The 22,310-nt window shown below is 43.3% G+C and overlaps 1 protein-coding gene across 1 annotated transcript in view; it reads left to right on the top strand.

Annotated features, from left to right (window-relative positions):
* RABL6 (RAB, member RAS oncogene family like 6) overlaps positions 1-22,310 on the top strand; it is a 1,129,210-nt gene that overhangs the window by 493,809 nt on the left and 613,091 nt on the right. The gene's annotated exons all lie outside the window — the stretch shown is intronic.

The raw sequence follows: 22,310 nt of genomic DNA, 5'->3' as shown, positions 1-22,310 counted from the left end.
CAGACTGCTACTGAGACCCTTTCAGAGTCTGGTATACCACAGAACTCTTCTTCGTGTAAGGATCCTACTGTTGTCTCTACCTTGGATGGGTCCGGAGCCACTGTGCAGTCACCGGCTTCCGAGGAAGTCCTTTGCAACACCGAATCCCAGCATAAACTGATGCCTTCTTTCACGGCTACTGTTCTTTCGAAAACAACCGAGTTCCTTAGGCCCAGGGGTTGAACCACACCCAAAAAACCAACCACCCATTCTAAGGCACCTGCTCCTTTGCCTCAGTCTCAAAAGCTTAAAATGGCAAAAGACCATATCATGCTGATCAGGGGAAGCCAAGCCACTCCCTCAAAAAGGGAAAGAGATCTGTTTCCAGTAGTTTTGTATGAACAAGAGTCAGATGGATCCGATGCATCTGACTATGAAGACATGCAGCCCCTCTCCACATATGAGGATTCTGATGCAGAGGAATCCACTCCTTCAGCCTCTCCCCCAGAGGATTTTTCCTTTGGGGAAACCCTGCATACCTTAAGGGAACATTTCCAATGGGAGAGTCGAGACTACCCACAGTCTAAACAGAGACACAGAGAATTCCTGGGCCTCCCACAACACAGGCCCGTAGCCACCCCCCCCCCAGTCCTAGATGTGGTGGATGATGTCTTCCTTGAATCCAGCTTGACTCCAAACGCCCTCCCTCCTGCTCCCAGAAAACCAGACAGGTACTACAGAGTCCCTGACTCACACAAATATCTTTCTAAAAGTCTACCAGCTGACCCTGAGGTCATTACTCAATGGTCTAAAAGGATTAAACCAACCTCAGCTAAGAGTCCCACCCCCTCAGACAGAGATTCCCAAGCACTGGACAGATGAGGTAAAAAAGTATACACCTCAGCTACTCTTGCTATCAGGGCACTAAATTGTCAGTTCCATATGCTTAAGTATCAGCAACATACCTTGGAAATCCTTAAACAAAACATTTCCTCCTTTCCTGCATGGGCAGAATCTAAAGATTTACAGGACTTAATGCATTCTGCTGGTCAAGTAACTAAACACACTTTGCACTGTGTTTTTGATACCTTAGAAGCTTCTTGCAGGGCAGCAGTCACTGGATCTTTCATTAGAAGACATGCATGGCTTAAGAAACAACCCTTGCCAGACCATGTCAAATCAAAATTGTTGGATGTACCCATCCACAAAGATGTTCATTGTGTTTCAGTGTTGCAGTCATTACACATGGGTTATCCTGCTGGCAGGCTACCCGCAGTCGGCCTGAATTCCAAAGTCTAGGTCCGGCGTCGGTTGCTGTCGCCCCTTCCATGACGTCAGTGCGCCAGGAGTATAAAAGATGCAACTGACACCATTTTCTTCAGTCTTTCTTGCCGCGCGGTGCCCGAAGCAAAAGCAGTTCGCAAGTGCCGGTCGGCCGACTCCTGAGATTTTCAAAAACTAATTTCAGATCCGAAGTCTTCATTAAAGCTAAGTACCCCGTTTGGGAAACTTTTTTCTTGCTCCAGTCCGATGTCAGAAAAAGTTAACAATTGTATTTCTTGTGGGAAGCAAATACCTCATAAGGATTTTCATTCTTACTGTATTCCTTGCCTAGGCCATGATCATAACATTGCTAGCTGTCGTTTTTTTGCTAGATTTAACCAACGCACTATTAAGCGTCGGTTTGACTTTGCCTTTCATTACTTGGGCCGCAGATTCAATTATATAATGCCGTCAGAGCAGCCGACGACCAGAGTATATAAAAAGTGCAAGGAAAAAGAAAAGGACAGACATCCTAGGTCCAAAACCGACGATGAGGCTTCAGCTAAGCCAGTCGCCGGTTCTCAGTGAGGTGCTTTCACAGCCCCTGGCACCTACTACCATAGAGCCACAGGCCGCTGACGACTCCCACATGGAGCCAGCTAGGCCTCTGGATACTCAAGGTATTGGACACTCAGAAACTATTCCCTCAGATGGGTCCAGAGCCGCTGAACAGGCATCGGCTTCTGAGGGTGTTTTCAGACCTACACAGTTATATGTAAAGCCTACTTCAGCTTCCAAGACAAAGACTAAAGCAGTTCTAAAGACAAAGAAGCAAGTACAGCATTCTTCTGGACAGACTACCATGCCTAAAAAACAGATGCTCAAAATGGCCGAAGACCTAATTACCTTGATCAGGGGTTCCCATCCCCCTCCTGACAAGAGGCCTAGGCAAGAGACAGAATATGAATCTTCAGATCAGGTTTCTATTTCCTCTGACTCCTCTTCTGAACAGGAATACTCTCTTCCTCCTTAAGAGGATTCTGATGCTGAAGAATCTATCCCTTCAGCCTCACCGCCTGAGAATTATACTTTTGGGGAAACCCTGCATACCATGAGGGGGCACTTCCACTGGGAGAGCTAAGACTATTCAGAATCAAAGAAAAGACTTAGAGATTTTCTTTTACTCCCTCAGCACAGGCCTCTTGCTGTTCCTCCTGTGTTAGACGTTGTAGATGATGTATTTTCAGAGTCCGGTCTTTCTCCTGACTCTTTACCTCCTGCTACTGTTAAACCAGACAGATACTACAGGGTTCCAGATTCACATAAATTTCTTTATAAAAACCCTGCTGCTGACCCAGAAACTGTTTCTCAAGGTCCCAAAGGGGGGTCAAGGCTTCTACTGCAAAAAACCCTATCCCTTCTGACAGGGATTCAAGGGCACTAGACAGATGGGGAAAAAAGGTTTACACTTCAGCTACTTTGGCTGTGAGGGCTTTAAATTGTCAGTTTCATATGCTTAAATATCAGCAATACTTAATGTCAATGCTAAAACAGAGAATGTTATCAAATTCTGATTGTGCAGAAAATAAGGAAATGCAGGATTTATTGCATGCAACTGAACAAGTGGGAAAGCATACATTGCAATGTGGTTTTGATTCTCTGGAGGCCTCTTGCAGGGCTGCAGTTACGGGTTCTGTCATTAGGAGACATGCTTGGTTAAAGGAACAGAATCTGCCTGATCATGTTAAAGCAAAGTTATTAGATGCTCCATTACAGCATGATACCTTATTTGGTGTTAAAGCAGAGGAGGTTTTGAAGAAAATGGGGGGCAAAGCGAAATCTATGCAAACTGTAAAGGATTTCTTACAGGTACAGCCACCCAGATTTAGCAGAAACTGGCCTACAAAGAATTGGTCCTTTACAGTGTCAGACAGGCCACAAAGAGGAAGATACAGACGCCCCAGAGGCAGATCCCAGCCCCAGGGCTCATACAGGCCTAAACAGTGGGGCGCTTCTTCCTCCAAAAGTGGAGAAGACAAAACACAGCCATACAGGAAACAGTCCCAATGACTTTCCTATGCCAGCACCAAGCACTTATCTTTTGGCAGCCCCCTTAGGGGGAAAACTAGCATTTTTTTCTCAAAATTGGCACATGATCACCCAGGACAAACGGGTCTTGAATATAGTGATACAATATAGTCATATAGACTTTACCATCCTCTTTCACATACTCCCTTAACCACAGCAACATAACAAGTACCTCCAACTATATACTACCAAAATATCACAGAGCAACCCACATTATGTACTTCAATACCAAAAAAACTTTGAATAATCTCTATAAACTCCCAAAAGCTATACACTACCCCCAGCAGCACCCTCTACTAGACGGTGATATTCATCCTAACCCTGGCCCCAACACTGACCACACCAATATCCTTGACAAATTAACAGTGCCTATGGTTTCTACAATAACAAAACCATCTAGTTCCCTCTTGATAGCTCACCTTAACATTAGAAGTATCAACAATAAAATTTCCCACCTACATGCTCTCCTTGAAATCCACAAATTTGACATTCTATGTATTACAGAAACTTGGCTAAAACCATCCACTCTAGACCAGGAAATTACCCCTCCTGGCTATAACATCCTTAGAAGTGACCGGAAAATCAAAAAAGGTGGAGGTATAGCCATTCTCTATAAATCTAACCTCCAAATTTCACCCTTTAACATACCTCAGTTATTAGATACCAAATCTGAACACTTATCTATCAAACTCCTAATTAATAACTCCAAATCTATCTATCTAATTTGCATGTATCTCCCTCCAGGTAATAATTCCAATACTCTAGAAAACCTACTTAGTAACCTCTCCACCCAACTACTCCAAGAGACAATTGTACTAGGTGACTTTAACATCAACTGGTCCACTTGCAGTTCTTCCAACCCTACCAACCACATAAACCTCTTTGGATTCTCACAGTTAATAACAACTCCTACTAGAATCCATAAACCTAGCAGTAAAGAAACTACTCTAGACTGGATCCTTATTAATAGCCACCATGAAACTTACACTCCAGGAACCCTTCCTGACGATATCAGTGAACATATGCTTACCTATATCATTAGACAAAAAATCCACATTCCAAATACTCACAATATCAAAACCTCCCGCTTAAAAAAATTCTTCAATCCAGACAACTTCCTAACTGAATTACAAGCATGTGACTGGTCAGCACTAACCCATCTTGCACTTGATGAGACAGTCACCTACTTTAACACTAACTTTCTTAAAATCCTTGACTACCATGCACCATATCGCTCCACTAGAATAAGAACCAAACCTGCACCATGGCTCACAAAACAAACTAGGCAAAAGATACTCCTCAAAAATAAAATCTGGGCTAAATGGAGAGCTACCAAATGTCCAACAGATCACCTCCTCTTTAAACAGCTAAGAAATGCCACCAAAAAGGATATTCTTAGAGACAAAAAAGACTACTACCTTCACCTACAACAAACCAGTCATCAAACACCTCAAAAATTTTGGTCAGGAATAAACAAACTTCTTTAGCCAGGTCACCCTACTACTCCAGACCCAGCCGGTTTCAACAATAAAAACGCCAACCTAATCCCTGATGCCTTTAATTGCTACTTCACAGAAGCCATTCAAACCCTAGCCAATTCCTTACCACCCATCACTGCTTCCCCACTAAAGAACTCCATAACCTCATCTCCTACCTTTCAAGTCCAACCTGTACCTACATCTCTCATCTTTAAGCTACTTCAGAAATTGAAACCTTGCACACCTTCTGCTGACCATCTCCCATCTGAATACCTCCAAATTGCTGCAAAAGCCATAGACTTCCCCCTCTCTATCCTTATTAACAGAACTATCTCAGAAGGCAAAATCCCTACTTTATGGAAAGTATCCCACATCATCCCTCTACATAAAGGTAGACCTTCTAAAGAGCTTTCTAACTTTCGCCCTATTGCTTTACTCTCCCCATTAGCTAAGATAATGTAAAAATGTATTCACAAACAACTACTTAACCACTTACTACAAAATAATCTACTAGCAAACTGCCAACATGGCTTTAGACCATTCCATAGCACATCGACTGCACTCTTATCCTTTACTGACTCTATATATAAAAATTGCAACAATAACTCTTTTTCCTCTGCACTATTTATTGACCTGTCGAAAGCCTTTGATATGGTCAACCATAACTTACTTCTAGAGAAACTAAAGGCCCATTCTCTTGATCCTCATGCTATACAATGGTTCAGGTCTTATCTTGAAAATAGACAGCAAGCAGTACTTTGGCATAACAATCTGTCTTCACTACTCCCAGTAAATATTGGAGTACCCCAAGACTCCATCTTAGGTCCCCTACTCTTTTCCTTATTTATTAACAATCTACACATGAATATACCTCAAGCCACCTGCATTCAGTATGCAGACGACTCCACCTTAATCTCTGCAGCCAAGAATATAGCCTCTCTCCACTCCCTCACCCAAACCGTTTTCCATAATGTTGAAAACTGGTTTATGCAACACTGCCTCCTCCTCAACCCCAAAAAAACGAAACTACTCATTTTTACTCCAACTCATAAATTACCTAGTCCATTCTTCTATATAACCTCTAACAATGGCACCAACATAACCCCTGATACCACAACCCGCCTACTAGGTGTAACAATTGATAATCGACTTAGCTATGATGACCACATCAACTCCACCATAAAGTCTGTTAACAAAAAACTTGGTACCCCCTATAGAATTAAAACCTTCCTTACCCCTTCTGCAAGGAAAACTATTGCCCAGACCCACCTCATTTCCACCTTTTTCTATGCCTCTGTTATATATACCAACCTATCCAAACATAACCTCTCTAAACTCTCTACCTGTTATAATAGCATAGCCAGATTTGTCACATGCTCCCCCTTCAAAACTCACCACTGCAGAAACCTCAAACAACTCGAATGGCTAGAATTGCACAACCACATACTCTGTCAACAACTACTCATCACTCAAAAGATCCTATACCACCCTAATAACACCCCTATCCTCACTAATCTAATTTCACCATATAAAAATCTAGCTACACTTCGCTCAGCTAATAAACTTCTAGTTTCCTCTTTTAAATCTAACAACAAAGCTGGTGATTCACTTTTCTCAAACACTGCAGGCAAAAACTGGAATCAGCTTCCCTCTGAATTATCAACCCTTGCTTCAACTTCCCTCTTTAAAAAAACATCTTAAAGAGCATCTGAAAGCTCATTGGCTTTGTCCATGTGTTAACCCAGACTGATATCCTTTTCCCTTTCCTGCTCTATTCCTCTAACCTCTGCCTCCAAAACTAATTATTACTCTTTTCTTCACAACATGATGATCAAATATAACTTCTTTCTTTCTTAACCGAACTGTGCTCATAGCTTCTAGTGTGTTTGATATATTGTTTAGTATAACTTTTACTAAAATTTTTATAATCTATAATTTTTAGTGTTCTGTTGAACAATGCTGCTTCTGTATTGTGTTTTTATCATGTCCTTGTATAATTTTATTTTGTCACTGTTTATGCTTGGAGCTTTTCTCCCTGGGCCTCTACTGAAAATGGACATATATCCAGCTAGACTAGCCTGGTCAACAAATGTAAAAATAAAAAAATAAATAAAATAGTGTCCCAGGGCTACAGGTTCCACTTTCACACCCTGCCAAGGTGAAAAGGTATTCCAAACCTGCCACAAAATCAATGGATGAGGCACAAAACCAAGTTTCTTCCCTCATGGATATGAGGGCCATTCAGCAAGTGCCACAGCAAGAGCAGGGACATGGCTTTTACTCAAGACCTTTCTTGGTACCCAGAAAAGACAAAGCCTGGAGACCCATACTGGATGGACCTGTCTACTCTAAATACATTTCTGGATGTTCCAACATTCAAAATGTTGACTCTGCAGCAGCTTCTGCCCATGCTGGGCAAGAAGGCTTGGCTTGTAACTTTGGACCTAAAAGAGGCATACCTGCATATTCCAATCGGACAATCTTGCAGAAGATACCTCAGATTCATAGCTGGCTCAATGCACTACCAATTCCCTGCACTGCCCTTTGGCTTATCTACTGCGCCCAGAGTCTTCACAAAATGCCTGGCCCCAGTAATTGCATTTTGCAGACAAAAAGGAATTCAAATATATCCTTACTTGGACGACTGCCTTATTCAAGCAGAGAACAAGCACATTCTACTAAGGCATCTGGCGTTTGTAAAAAGATTACTAATTTGCCTAGGGTACACAGTAAACGAAAAGAAATCAAAACTAGTACCCTCTCAAGAGATAATATTCCTGGGTGCAAGCTTAAATACAACTGCCCAGATGGCTTATCTCATGCCAGACAAACAAAGGCAACTGACTTCTTACTTCAAAATGTTGGCAACAAAGACCGAGTTATCTGCAAGAAAAATTGCTTCATGGCATCCTGCATTCTGCTAATTCCATATGCCAGACTGCATATGAGGAAACTACAATGGTATCTAAAAAGTGTTTGGACTCAACATTGCCACAGCCTGGAAACATTAATTACCCTCATTCCTTGCTTGCAACAGGAGTTTCGATGGTGGGCACAGGCCTGTCACCACAACAAGGGACAGCCATCCACCCTACCCACAGCCAGGCAGTCAATAACAACAGATGCTTCAGATTATGCCTGCGGGGCCCACATGGCAGGAAAATGTATTCAGGGCACATGGCCCACAAGCCAAAGTCACCTTCATATCAATCAAAAAGAAATGCTGGCTGTTCAGAATGCCCTGACAGCTTTCAAGGATCTACTCCATCCAGGACAACTACTGATAAGGACGGACAATACTACAGTCATGTGGTACATAAACAAACAGGGAGGCACCCATTCCTACCCCCACTGCAGACAAGCCATGACCTTGTGGGACACAGCATTGACTTATTACGTGCACCTGCAAGCACAATTCCTGCCAGGAAAGAAAAATACTCTGGCAGATGAACTAAGCAGAAACCTCACGGATCCCCACGAGTGGAAAGTGGATCCACAAGTCTTCAGCATGATAATAAAGAAATGGGGATGCCCAGACATAGACCTGTTTGCCTCCCCTCACAACTGCCAACTACAGAGATTCTGCACAAGGACGTATCACAAGCAAGCATGGAAAGTGGATGCTCTGTCATTCAGCTGAAAAACCCTAACAGCATATGCCTTTCCTCCTCTGCCTCTCCTCCCCAAGGTACTCCTAAAGGTCAGACAAGAGAAGCCAAAAATGATTCTGATTGCTCCAGAGTGGCCCCGCCAGCACTGGTACCCAATCCTAAAGAGCTTGTCTCAAGGCCCAGCCTGGATATTGCCTGTAATTCCTCATTTACTGACCCAATGAAACAATCAGATCCTGCACAACCAACTCAGAACCCTAAATCTGGCAGCATGGCGGATAATGTAGCCATTCAGAACACACCTCTCTCTAAAGCAGTGATGGATATTATTTTGGGGGCCAGGAGGCCCAGTACCAGAAAATCTTATGCTGAAAAATGGAAAAGATTCTGTGCTTGGAACCAGGCACAAGGAATTGACACGTTTGTATCAAATATTCCTCGGATTTTACAATATCTAACTGAAATGCTGGACAAAGGCCTATCCTTTTCATCAATCAAAATCCATGCCTCTGCCATTTCAGCTCATTACAATACGGAACCACCAATTTTTTTCACATCCGTTGCTAAGACAGTACCTCAGAGGGGCCAAAAACATAAGACCTCCAAGGAGAGCACCAATACCTACATGGGACCTCAATTATGTCTAGGAAAAACTCACACTGCCACCTTTTGAACCAGCCAATACAGCTGAAATAAAGTTCTTATCTTGGAAAACAGCTCTGTAGGAGGAGCAATAACCTCTGCAAGACGAGTCTCAGAGTTACAGGCACTCATGGCTGTGGAACCTTTTATCATTTTCCATCCAGACAGGGTTTCTCTGAGGACGAACCCGACATTTATGCCTAAGTTAATGTCCAGTGTGGCCCTTAACCAAACCATTCATTTGCCTACCTTTTGTCCAAACCCACAGAATAAGAGTGAGAGACTCCTGCATTCTTTGGACATACACAGACAGCTACGCTTCTACTTGGACAGAACTAAAGCTTTCAGAAAGACTGAGCAACTCTTAGTAGCATATGCTGCAGCATCACAAGGAAAGGCTATCTCAAAGCAGACTATTTCAAAATGGATAGGCCACTGCATCCGTCTCTGCTATTCACTTCATGGCAAATCAGTGCCTAAGGGCATTAGGCCTCACTCAACCAGAGCAGCAGCCACTTCAGCAGCCTTCCTCAGAGGAGTACCAACCACAGACATTTTAGAGGCTGCAACACCAAGCACTACCACTTACCTCTCTACTCTAAATCCAGAGCAGGCTTTGCCACTGCAGTTCTGCAGAGCCTTATAGCCTCTCCTAATCCTATTTAGACCCAGCCACCCAACCTCGGCTTTGGGATTCAACCCAAGTGTAATGACTGCAATAGTGAAACACGATGAACATAGTACAGTTGTGTACCTACCATAAATATAGATGTTCGAGTGTATTCACTGTTGCAGTCCAGGTTACCCACCCACCATCCCCCTTTTCTTTGCTGGGACTTATCTGTACTTCTCTATCCTATACAACCTATGTGGTGTATTTGTTTGTAGATGAAGGAAATGTTTATGTTTGTGCATGCATTCTTATTGGCATAATTTTCAGCCTACCAATTTGGGGGCACCTGACATCTGGGGCAAGAAAAACTGAAGAAAATGGCATTGGCTGCATCTTTTATAGCTCTGGTGCACTGACGTCAGGGAAGAGGCGACAGTAACCGATGCCGGACCTAGACTTTGGAATTCAGGCCGACTGCGGGTAGCCTGCCAGCAGGATAACCCAAGTGTAATGACTGCAACAGTGAATACACTCGAACATCTACATTTATGGTAGGTACACAACTGTACTATAACTTATTTGACACTAAAGCAGAAGAGGTCTTAAAAAAGATGAAGAAAAAGTAAAATCTATGCAGACTGTTAAAGATTTCTTACAGGTCCAGCCCTCTAGGTTCAGCAGGCATTTTCCCTCTCAGCACTGGTCCTTTCCTGCTCTGAGTAGACAGAGCCAGCCTAGGCCCCATGGAAACAGACCCCTCAGACAGCAGCCCAAGGAATTGTAGAGATCTAAGCAGTAGACTACCTCCACTTCAAAACCAAGGCCACCCCCTTATGGTAAGAACTCACAATGACTTGCTCCTTCCCAACCTCGGGTCTGCCCACCTTCACATACCCCTAGGAGGAAATCTCTCCTTTCACTCAAGCACCTGGGCCACCATTACCAAGGACCAATAGGTTCTGAACATTGTATCCCAGGGGTACAAATTCTCCTTCCACACCCTTCCAACCCCAAAAGGGTTCCCAGATCTACCACCAAATCAGTGGGAAGAGGCTCAAAATCAAATCCATTCCCTGCTCTCCTTGGGGGCAGTAGACCTCATTCCTGCATAGCAGATAGGCCAAGGCTTCTACTCCAGACTTTTTCTGGTGCCCCATCCTCAATCTATCCATTCTAAACACTTTCTTTCTAGTGATCCCAAAATTCAAAATGCTCACCCTCCAGCAGCTGCTACCCATGCTCTCCAAGGATGCTGGTCTAGCCACCCTGGACCTATAAGAGGCCTACCTCCACATTCCTATCAGGGCATCCTGCAGAAAATATCTCCATTTCAGGGCAGGATCTCAACACTTTCAGTTCTCTGTGCTTCCCTTAGGCTGATCTACTGCGCCCAGAGTTTTCAAAAAATGCCTGGATCCAGCCATTGCCTTTTGCAGACAAAGAAATATTCAGATTTACCCCTACTTAGACGACTCCCTTATTCAGGCAGACAGCCAGGAAAAGCTGCTCAAAGACCTGGCCTTTGTAAAGGACCTACTAACCTCCCTAGGGTACACAATCAATGATAGGAAATCCAAACAGGTACTCACCAAAAGGATAATCTTCCTGGGAGCAAGTCTGGACACAGCATCCCAGATGGCATGCCTTACACTTGCACCAAAAAACACATTTTCCTATCAGCTTACTTCTCTCAACTGGCCACCAGGCTCCAACTTTCTACAAGTAAAACCCTGCAAGCCCTGGTGTTCATGGCCTCTTGCATACTCCTCATTCCACATGCCACACTCCATATGAGGAAACTTCAATGGTACCTAAAGAGCCTTTGGTGTCAACACTCCCAAGATGTGGAAACTCTTCTGCTTATTATTCCTTACCTGAGGAAGGAATTTCTGTGGTGGGCAACAGCCTGCTCTCACAACAAGGGACTGCCCTTCTCCCCACACCCCGCCGCCCAGACCCTCACCACAGATGCATCAGACTACTGTTGGGGTGCTCACCTGGATGGCAGGTGCATACAGGGCGAATGGAGCCCACAGCAAATCCCCCTGCACATCAATCAAAAAGAGATGATGGCTGTGCAGCAGGCCTTGATAGCTTTCAAACCCCTTCTCCCTCCAGGGGTTCTCCTGATCAAAACAGACAACACTGTGATGTGGTACATCAACAAGCAAGGAGGGACTCACTGCTACCCATTGTGCAGGCTGGCCATGACCCTTTGGTTCACAGCAAATACATATGTTGTTAGCACAATACCTGCCAGGTTTTCTCAACTCCCTGGCAGACCAATTAAGCAGAAAGCTTTTAGAACCCCATGAGTGGCAGCTCAACAGAAACACCTTTTTCCTAATAACTCAGAAATGGGGAACCCCAGAGATCGACCTCTTCGCCTCCCACACCAACCATCAGCTCAGCAAATTCTGCACCAGGGAGCATCACTGCATGGCTTGGAAAGTGGATGCCCTGTCCTGGTTAAACCTCTCGGTCTATGCCTTTCCTCCCCTACCGCTCATTCCCAGGGTACTGCTCAAAATAAGTGAGGAAAAGCCAAGGACCATTCACATAGCTCCAGACTGGCCCAGACAGCACTGGTACCCTTGTTGTGTAGCCTCTCTCTGCTGCCTCCATGGAATCTTCCTCAGATTCCAAACCTCCTAACTCAGAGGGAAGGGGAATTCATGCACCCCCAACTGCAAACACACACAGTTTGGCAGCTTGGCTTATACCCTAATCCCTGACCAATCTGCCATCCTCAGTAAACAGGTTCTGGATGTTATCCGAGAGGCCAGACTCCCTAGCACCAGAAAGTTTTTTGCAGATAAATGGAAAAGGTTCTGCACCTGGATCCAGGCTAAGGGGGCCAGTACGTCACAGCCCTCCATCCCTCTCATCCTGGATTACTTAGCTGACATACTACACAGTGGTCTCTCTTTCTCGTCTATAAAAATTCATGCCTCTGCTATTTCTGCTCATTTTTCCCACTGAGCAGCCTCTTTTTTCACACTTTCTGATTAAACAGTTCCTCAGAGGGGCTAGCAACGTGAGCCCCCTAGAAAGGGCACCAACACCAGCTTGGGGCCTTAACTTTGTCTTGGAAAAGCTCACCCTGCCCCCTTTCGAACTAGCTTCTTCTGCAGAGCTAAACTGTCTCTCCTGGAAGACAGCCTTCCTCCTGGCCATCATTTCAGCCAAAAGAGTCTCTGAACTGCAAGCACTCATGGCTGTAGACCCCTTCATCATCTTCCATGCAAACAAGGTATCCTTCAGAACTAATCAATCCTTCATGCCCAAGGTGGTGTCCAGTGTGGCTCTCAACCAATCCATCCAATTACCCACCTTCTTTCCTAATCCCCAGAACAAGGGGGAAAGGATTCTTCACTCTCTAGATGTGCACAGACAGCTCAGATTCTATCTGGACAGGACTAAATCCTTCAGAAAGTCTGATCAATTGCTAGTTAGCTTTGCTACGGGGGCAGAAGGCAAAGCCATCTCCAAGAAACCATTTCCAAATGGATAGAACACTGCATCCATTTCTGCTACAAAACAGCATGGTAAGCCTCCACCCAAGGGAGTCAGGACACACTCCACCAGAGCAGCCTCCACCTCTGCAGCTTTCCTCGGAGGAGTCCCCACCAGGGACATCCTGGAGGCTCCCACCTGGAAATCTGTTCACACTTTTACCAAGCATTACCACCTGCCTCTCTTCCCCAAATCCAGGGCAGGGTTTGCCTCTGCAGTCTTGCAGGGTATCCTAGCCAGCCCCTACTTTCCTTGACTGCCTCCACCCATTTCCTCAGCTTTGGGAATCTACCCAAATGTGATGACTGCAGCAGTGAAACACGATGAACATAGTACAGTTGTGTACACTTACCATAAATGTAGATGTTTGAGTGTCTTCACTGTTGCAGTCCTGGTTACCCTCCCGCCATCCCCCTTTCTCTTTTTGTTATCTTTCTTCCATGTTGTTCTCCTTTCCTTACAAGGGACATATTGGTATTGATTTTCCACTGGTGGGGTTCTACCACCAGAGCCTGGCCTCCTACTTTGGGGGCTCCTGACAGGTTAGGGCAAGAAAACTGATGTAATGAAGTCGGATGCCTTCCTTTATACCACTGACAACCTGACTTCAGTCCTCAAGTGACAGCAACCGACACAGAAATTCTAAGTCTCTGGTATTCGGGCCAGCCGAGGGCTATTTATTCTTGCATCTTTATCTTGAGCAGTACTGTTTTTTTTCAGTTGCTATACTTCTGTTTTGTCATCACGAAGGGAGTCTCCTATACTTTGCATACATCCCCATTTAACGTACGAGTGGTTTTACCTACCAACCTATTCAGCCATTACAAAGATATTCAACCCTCTTCAAATTAGCTGATCATACAATTAGCTTACTGCACATTGTAGCAGCATTAGCATTTACTTTTGCCTTTCTTGCCTGTGTAAGGATATTTGCTTTGCTGGAAATGCCACTGTCTGTAAGCCTCATATTTGAAATTTTCTCCCAATTTCAGATGAAAGGATTCATGCTGACTCAGTGAAGATGGTGGGTGTACCTTTATTACTTCTTCGGCAAGGCATTCTGTAGTCTTGTTTTTGCTTGTGTTTTTCTGAGAGTGTCTTTTGTGTGAACTTTGGTTGGAAAGTTTGTACTTGCCCTGACTTTCATGTCCATCAGGGGGCACAATCCTCTAGATAAACATCCATCTCTCTTTTGTCCACTTCACTTTGTGTGGTGTGGTGTACAGGCACACACATACATCAGTGTCTCATAAAAACAGTGATGCTGTCTTGTCCCTTGACAATGTCCGGATTCGTCTAATCCACACAGTCTAATCATTTATAGTATACCCCATTTTTCAGCCTTGTATCTTTCATCTGTGGACTGTAAATATTTGGATAATATTTTGTGATTTCTGTCTGTGCATTCTGCTTCTGTATTTGCTTTGCTTGCAGCATGTAATTTAGAAACATGACATCCAGCTTAAGACACTCCTTGCATTTTCAAGTTCAGATGATGATAGATGTAGCTAGCTGTGTATTGTTTTATCCTAACACAAAGGTTTATAGGTATTTCCTAGTCTTGCAGTACAGGAGACTGTTGAGCCTAGCTGAAATTCAGTTACCTGTAAGCACTGTTTCATTAAGTGACTTCCTCAAGGTCACACGGTGGGGAAAATGAGGGCTAAGGGAGTCAAACCCTGTAACACAGGGACTACATCTCACAACCTTAACCTTTTCTGCCAACTGCCAGACTGCAACATTCTGTCTTTGTGCCTGTCTGCCTGAGAGGCTGTTAATTCTGAGTTACAGCAGCTTTTGTCTTAGTCGTACTAGATTGCCAGCAATATCTATCATCTTTTTATTGTTGAATTCCCCTCCATTGTCAGTTTGCAACACAAGAGTACTTATTACTAAGTGGATAAATGTCTTCACAATTTCAAATGGCTCCTTGTTTGTTAGAGTGCTTCCTGTGTTCAAATGGCTAATATGATTGATCGTGTGATAGTACCATATCTTTGACTGCAACTCCTGTAATTCTGTGATGCAAGTTTTATTGTATGCTGCGGACATTACTAGTCCTACAGCTACCTGAGGCTTAGACTTGTTATATTTTATTCATGTATGACAGCTGTTCACAGTCTTCTGGTGAATAAGCATCTTACATATGCATTCTATAGTGGATATAAAAGGTGTACACACCCCTGTTAAAATGCCCAGTTTTTGTCATATAAAAAAATTAGACCACAATAAATATTTAAAAACTTTTCCCACCTTTAATGTGACCTATAACCTGTACAATTCAATTGAAAAACAAACAAATCTGTTAGGGGAAAATATAAAAAATAAAAAACCTACAATAAGCTGGCTGCATGTGTGTGCACACCCTTAAACCAATAATTTGTTGAAGCACCTTTTGTTTTAATTACAGCATTCAGTCTTCTTGGTTGCACACCTGCCATCAATTAAAGAGACTCTGATTAACCTCAAATAAGGTTCACCTGTTCTAGTAGGATTTTCCTGACATTTACTAAGTTACTTGCTACAGCAAAAGCCATGGTTCGCAGAGAGCTTACAAAGCATCAAAGGGATCTCACTGTTGAAAGGTATCAGTCAGGAGAAGGGTACAAAAAAAAATCTCCACAGCATTGGATATACCATGGTACACAATGAAGACAGTCATCAAAAAGTGGAGAGAATATGGGACAACAGTGATTTTGCAAAGAACTGGATGCTCCTCCAAGACTGATGAAAAGACAAGATGAAAACTGGTCAGGGAGGCTGCCAAAAGACCTACAGCAACACTGAAGGGAGCTACAGGAATTTCTGGCAAGTACTGGTTGTGTACTACATTTGACAACAATCTCCCATATTCTCCATTTGTATGAGCTATGGGGTAGGGCTGTAAGACTGAAGCCTTTTCTTACACAGAAAAACATCCAGGCTTGGCTAAAATTTGCCAATACATCAAGTCTCCCAAAAGCATGTGGGAAAATGTGTTATGGTCTGATGAGACAAAGGTTGAACTTTTTGGCTACAATTCCAAAAGGTACATTTGGTGCAAAAACAACACTTCGGATCACCAAAAGAACACCATTCCCACGGTGAAGCATGGTGCTGGCAGTATCATGCTTTAGGGTTGTTTTTTTTCAGCTGGAACTGGGGCTTTAGTCAAGGTGGAGGGAATTATGAACAGTTCCAAATACCAATCACTTTTGGCCCAAAACCTTCAGGCGTCTACTAGAAAGCTGAAGATGACGAATTTCACCTTTCAGCATGACAATGACCCCAAGCATACAACCAAATCAACAAACTAATGGCTTCACCAGAAGAAAATTAAAGTTTTGGAATGGCTCAGCCAGAGCCCAGACCTAAATCCAATAGAAAATTTGTGGGGTGACCTGAAGAGGGCTGAGCACAAGAGATGCCCTCACAATCTGACAGATTTGGAGCGCTTTTGCAAGGAAGAGTGGGCAAATATTGCCAAGTCAAGATGTGCCATGCTGATAGACACCTACCCAAGAAGACTAAATGCTGTAATTAAATCAAAAGGTGCTTCAACAAAGTATTGGTTTAAGTGTGTGCACACTTATGCAACCAGCTTATTGTACGTTTTTTATTTTTTATATTTTTTCCCCTAACAGATTTGTTTGTTTTTCAATTGAATTTTACAGGTTATATGTCACATTAAAGGTGGGAAAAGTTTTGAAATGATTTATTGCAGTCTCATTTTTTTATGACAGAAACCTGGCATTTTAACAGGGGTGTGTAAACTTTTTATATTTACTGTAGGTCTTTTTTGTATATGCTGATAAGCTATATTTGCAGTTTGCCCAGGTTGCCTGGAATCGTCTTTTTGCTATTTCTTCTGTGGCGATTAGAATCAAACCTCAATCTCTGCTGGATGCCTTCTGTTTCTTTATCAAGGCTGTCAGTGTGTTAACAACTTGAACTTATTAATTCAGGCCTGAGCATGTATTTATATTTATTTCTGCTTTGTCATTTCTCATGCTGTTTTCAGAGATAGTGCATTGATATTTGTCTCTCTTTTCCCACCTCCCAAGCCAGCTTCTCTGGTTAATGGGTCTGCTAATCAAAGCAGGGTTCTCTGAGACAAAGTCAGGATTTTTATCCCTGTTTGTCAGCAGACCTGCCATTAACAAAGGCTGTGATTGGTAATGCATAGTGGGTTGGCAGTGGAAGAGCCCTTCTGTTTTTCTAGATGACTTTGCCCTTGTACCTGCCAACCATCAAGCCTCTCACAGTTGGGCGAGCTTTTATTTGCCTACATGGTGGTGAGCCTTCCATGATGAAGGAGAGACAATGATGATGATGAGAGACTTCTGGTTGGAAACGATCATTCAGGCAACCATGAGGGCTGCTTCTGTGCTTACTGGCAGTCCTGGGTTTTAGGACATTTCTGATGGCTGTAACTCCAGCCTGTGGGTATGTGGTGGGAAGGAGTGGATCACGTCACTGCTGGTCTCACTGTACTTTCTCCACATGGGTGCATTTTCTTTTATTCCCATTGTGAAGGCTATCTCCTCTTGGTGGCTTGGTGAGTGTAATGCCTGCCACCAGGTGCATCCTAACTCATTATCCAAAGGGACTGGTGCATTCCGTGGCTGACTCTGCCTAGCCCCCCGGATGAGCTTTCTCTTCCTCCACTGCCAGCTCCTATGGGTTGTGTGAGCTGACAATTAATCCCAGGTCATCTGGGCTGCAGTCAGGACTTCAGTCCTTTGTACCACTGAAGCTGGTATTAGAGAGCACGTTATCATGTAGAAGGAGGCAGCTTCCATCAGGATGCATTGTATGATCACTTGCAGTGACATCATCTACAATATCAGAGAATATGCAATAAAATCCAGCCAGCTACCATATCATAGCCTTGTATACCACCTCCTGTCCCTTCATGTGGTGGTTTCATGGCTGCAAAGCAGCAGATAAATTTGACAAATGCTGTTTTCAACTAAGAGAGCCTATGTGTGGGGTGTGCCACACTTGCATTGGCACTGGTTTGAGAAGGGAACTGCAGTCTTCAGCAAAAACGTATCATTTCTTCGGTCACTCTTCATTCTCTTTTATTCTGCAGGAAGAAACCTATTATGATGAAGTCTAGTCTCATAGAACCAAAAATAAATTGCCCCAAAGGTAATTGAAAAATAACAGAGGAAAGGCCTTGTCTGTAATCTAAGGGAGGCCTGATTTACAGAGTCTGAGAATCTGTAATGGTAATTTGAGTTGTAGCAGATAGTAATAACTACTTTCCTTAACTACAGCTGTGAATGTTGTGGTTGGAATTTGAAGTGCTAAGTTGACATTCTTTGTAAAAGTTGAATATATATTTTATGTTGGCCGCAGCAGTAGGTAGGGGCAGAGATTTTGCCTGTTTGGATGATTACCCAGATTTTGTTTGCAGCCTAGGTATATGAGGACCAGCAGTAATGCAGAGCAAGGAAGTGTGACTTAAGGCCAACTTGCTTTTTCTGGTGACTGTTATGAGGGAATGGATCTCTGTGGTTCATAATTGATCTCATTCCACTGAGATCCTGGGAGGTAGAATGTTGCTTTGTGTGGACAAGAGGGATGGAACCCCAACTTTCCTCCCAGGTGAGCTGTGTTTGTATACCAACTTGGGGGCTTAAAGGACTAGATGGAGTAGTGGGAGTGGCTGGTTTTTGACAGCTTGCTGTTTTTGGGGGACAGAGGGAGGTGTTTTTAGTCAGCCAGTTGCTTACTTGCACAACATTACTATCTGAACAATGGAAGGCATGAGCTTGTGTTTGAGAGTAATCAGCTGTAGGAGCAGGGCATAGGACACCCCACGATGATGTAATCAAATGTAGGAGGAGGGCATAGGACACCACATGGGGGTGTAATCAGCTGTAGGAGCAGGACATAGGACACCCCACGATGATGTAATCAAATGTAAGAGGAGGGCATAGGACACCCCACAATGATGTAATCAAATGTAGGAGCAGGGCATAGGACACCCCATGATGATGTAATCAAATGGAGGAGAGCATAGGACACCCCACAATGATGTAATCAAATGTAGGAGCAGAGCATAGGACACCCCATGGGGGTGTAATTAGCTGTAGGAGCAAGGCATAGGACACCCCACAGTGATGTAATCAAATGTAGGAGCAGGGCATAGCACACCCCATGATGATGTAATGAAATGTAGGAGGGCATAGGACACCCTGTGGGGTTGTAATCAGCTGTAAGGAGCAGGGCATAGGACACCCCAAAATGATGTAATCAAAAGTAGGAGGAGGGCATAGGACACCCCATGGGGTTGTAATCAGCTGTAAGAAGCCCCTGTATAGGACACCCCACAATGATGTAATCAGATGTAGGAGGAGGTCATAGGACACCCCATGGGGTTGTAATCAGCTGTAGGAGCAGGGCATAAGACACCCCATGATTATGTAATCAAATGTAGGAGGGCGGCATAGGACACCCCATGGGGTTCTAATCAGCTGTAGGGGTAGGGCATAGGACACCCCACAGTGATGTAATCAGATGTATTTGGAGGGCATAGGACACCCCACAGTGATGCAATCAGATATAGGAGGAGGGCATAGGACACCCCACAGTGATGTAATCAGATGTATTAGGAGGGCATCGGGCACCTCACAGTGATGTAATCAGATGTATTATTAGGGCATAGGACACACCACAGTGATGTAATCAGATGTTTTAGGAGGGCATAGGACACCCCACGGTGATGTAATCGGATGTAGGAAGACGGCATAGAACCCCCCCCCCCCCACGGGGATGTAATCAGATGTAGGAGGAGGGCATGGGACCCCCCCCATGGGGATGTAATCAGATGTAGGAGGAGAGCATAGGACCCCCCCCCCCCACGGGGATGTAATCAGATGTAGGAGGAGGGCATATCATCCTAGAGGATGGGGTTAGGGCAATAACAGAAACATAGACATAGCTTGTGTCCTGAATGAAGGGAGCTGAATAAAAGTGTTACAGCACGTATTGTTCCCTGGCCTGTAGATAACTAGGGTCTAGACTGAAATGTACATAGCTCTGGTCTGGGGGTGGGGTGGTGGTGGATCCAGACCTATAGGATTTTACACTGTGGTTGTCAGTGTGCACACCATTGGTAGCAGTTGCTTTGGTGTTTAAAGATGCAGTGACCTCTTGAAACAAAAGGAGCATTGCTGGAAGACAGTGTCTTTTTCTGTAACACTCATTTGATCTTATTTATTAATACTGTTTTAATATACTAACCATTTGAATGTCTGATATGTGAAACATTTCTTTATATGTCACTGACCGTGACTAGTACACATGGCAAAACTGGAAGGATTATTTTCTGTCTTTTATTGCCTGAGTTATGGATATTTTTTGTCAAATCTTTGAAAAATAAGGGTAGAGTTTTCAGGTCTTTATTATGTTGAAGTATTTTGCCATGTTTAGTTTTCAGAAGTGTAATTTCTTATCTGACTTTTTGTTCACTTTCAAGCAAGTGTGTCTGCATTGTGAAACATTTTTATATTCTGGTTAACCAGTATAAACTTGAAACTGGTCTTGGTATATTTGAAGACAGCTCTACATAATGCATTTTAAATAGTAATTGCTGTAGTTAGCATCTATTTTTGATAGAAGATGGCAAAGAGATTATGAATACAGTACTTGTTGGTCTTTTTACAAAATTGTGTCAAAACAGAGCTAGCTCTGTATTTTCTTTTCTAAAAACCGTCAAAGTTAACTGTAAAACAGATGAAAACACTGAACAGAAAGAAGTACGCCAATTGTTTGGGCTTGATAAAAGTTTTGTTTCCTAGATTTTGTCTGCATAGATTCTAACCGTGAACTGCACAGTTTGTATTTTATGGACCAGTGTTTTTAGCAATTTTTAAAAACTGTTGAAAGCTAGGTGTAAATGATTGCCTCTGCATTTTGAGGAGGGGTGGGAGCATATATCTTTCTTTGGAACACATAGCAACAGTGAAAAGGACAATATTTATCCCTGGAGCGAATGTATTTGGATTTAGATATGTTTGTTGTTGCATTTTTGTGGCAGTTGCCAGTGAAACTTGCATGTAGAGTTGAAATAAAAAATGTTCTGGTAGAGACAGACATTTTCTCATTCCTGCAGTGTAATGTACGTGTGCAGAGCTGATGTTTTTGAACATCCTTCTCTTTCAGACTTTTCCATTCATTCAGTAAGAATGGTAGTGCTTAAGAGTTATTTGCAGAAGCTCTAACTTTTTCCAGCAGCTTTGGTTTGTGTGTTTTACCATCTTTTAACATGCTATAATGAGTTCTGTGTTCTTCAGCCATGAACAGTGCTTGAATTAATTCCTTTTTCCCGACATTGCAACTTCAGTTGCTGTCACAGCTGTCACTGAGAGGTGAAGAAAGCCGGGCTGCAAACACTTTCCTTTATGCCCTTTCATGGGCCAAAAGTTTTAGAGTATTCGTTTGTGCGTGTGTGTGTCTTCTGTGGAAGGTTGGGCACCAGGCTGGCAACTCGACACCATAAAACTCCACTGCCAATCATGAGCGGACAGGTGATCCGCTGTGGTGACCCCTAACCAGGAAAAGCCGAAAGAAGAAGAAGAAGGTTGTTCTGTGTTGCTTACCTTTTGCACTACTATATGTGGTACGGAAAGAGATAAGCCTCATCTTCTCCCATTAGTGAACATTTTTGGCTCATATTGTAAGGGGAGAAAACATAAAAAAACATAAAAAAACTACTAACCTTGTGAGCCTGTCACTGAGGAAAAAGATAATAAACTTTAACCTCAGTGACATCAGAGTAGGGAAAGAGTGAGGTGTGTCCCTAGACTTTTACTGGGTGTGAAACCAAACATGCGCAGAGATGCATCCATTAAAGTCTATGGACATAGCTCATGGTCTCCCTGTGATGGTGTCACTGTGGGATATATTAAATTTATTTGTGCCATAGTTTAATAAAAAGTTTACAAAGCTTTTTATGGAAAAGTGACCCAAGTAAATATGGAAGGAGAAAGATAAAAATGCATTGCTGCACTTAACTCAGATGTCACTATGCACCTCCAAAAATGGCCAGTACACTTCTAAACAAGATTGTCTGATGTTAGAGCCCAGGAGAAAAAGATTCTGAAATTTGACCCATGTATGTGATTTGCA

This window comes from Protopterus annectens, chromosome 16.part0, assembly GCF_019279795.1.
Source record: "Protopterus annectens isolate FY-2018-M chromosome 16.part0, PAN1.0, whole genome shotgun sequence".
NCBI lineage: Eukaryota > Metazoa > Chordata > Ceratodontiformes > Protopteridae > Protopterus > Protopterus annectens.
The sequence above is the reverse complement of the archived record's forward strand: the minus strand, read 5'-3'. Positions and strand labels throughout refer to the sequence as shown.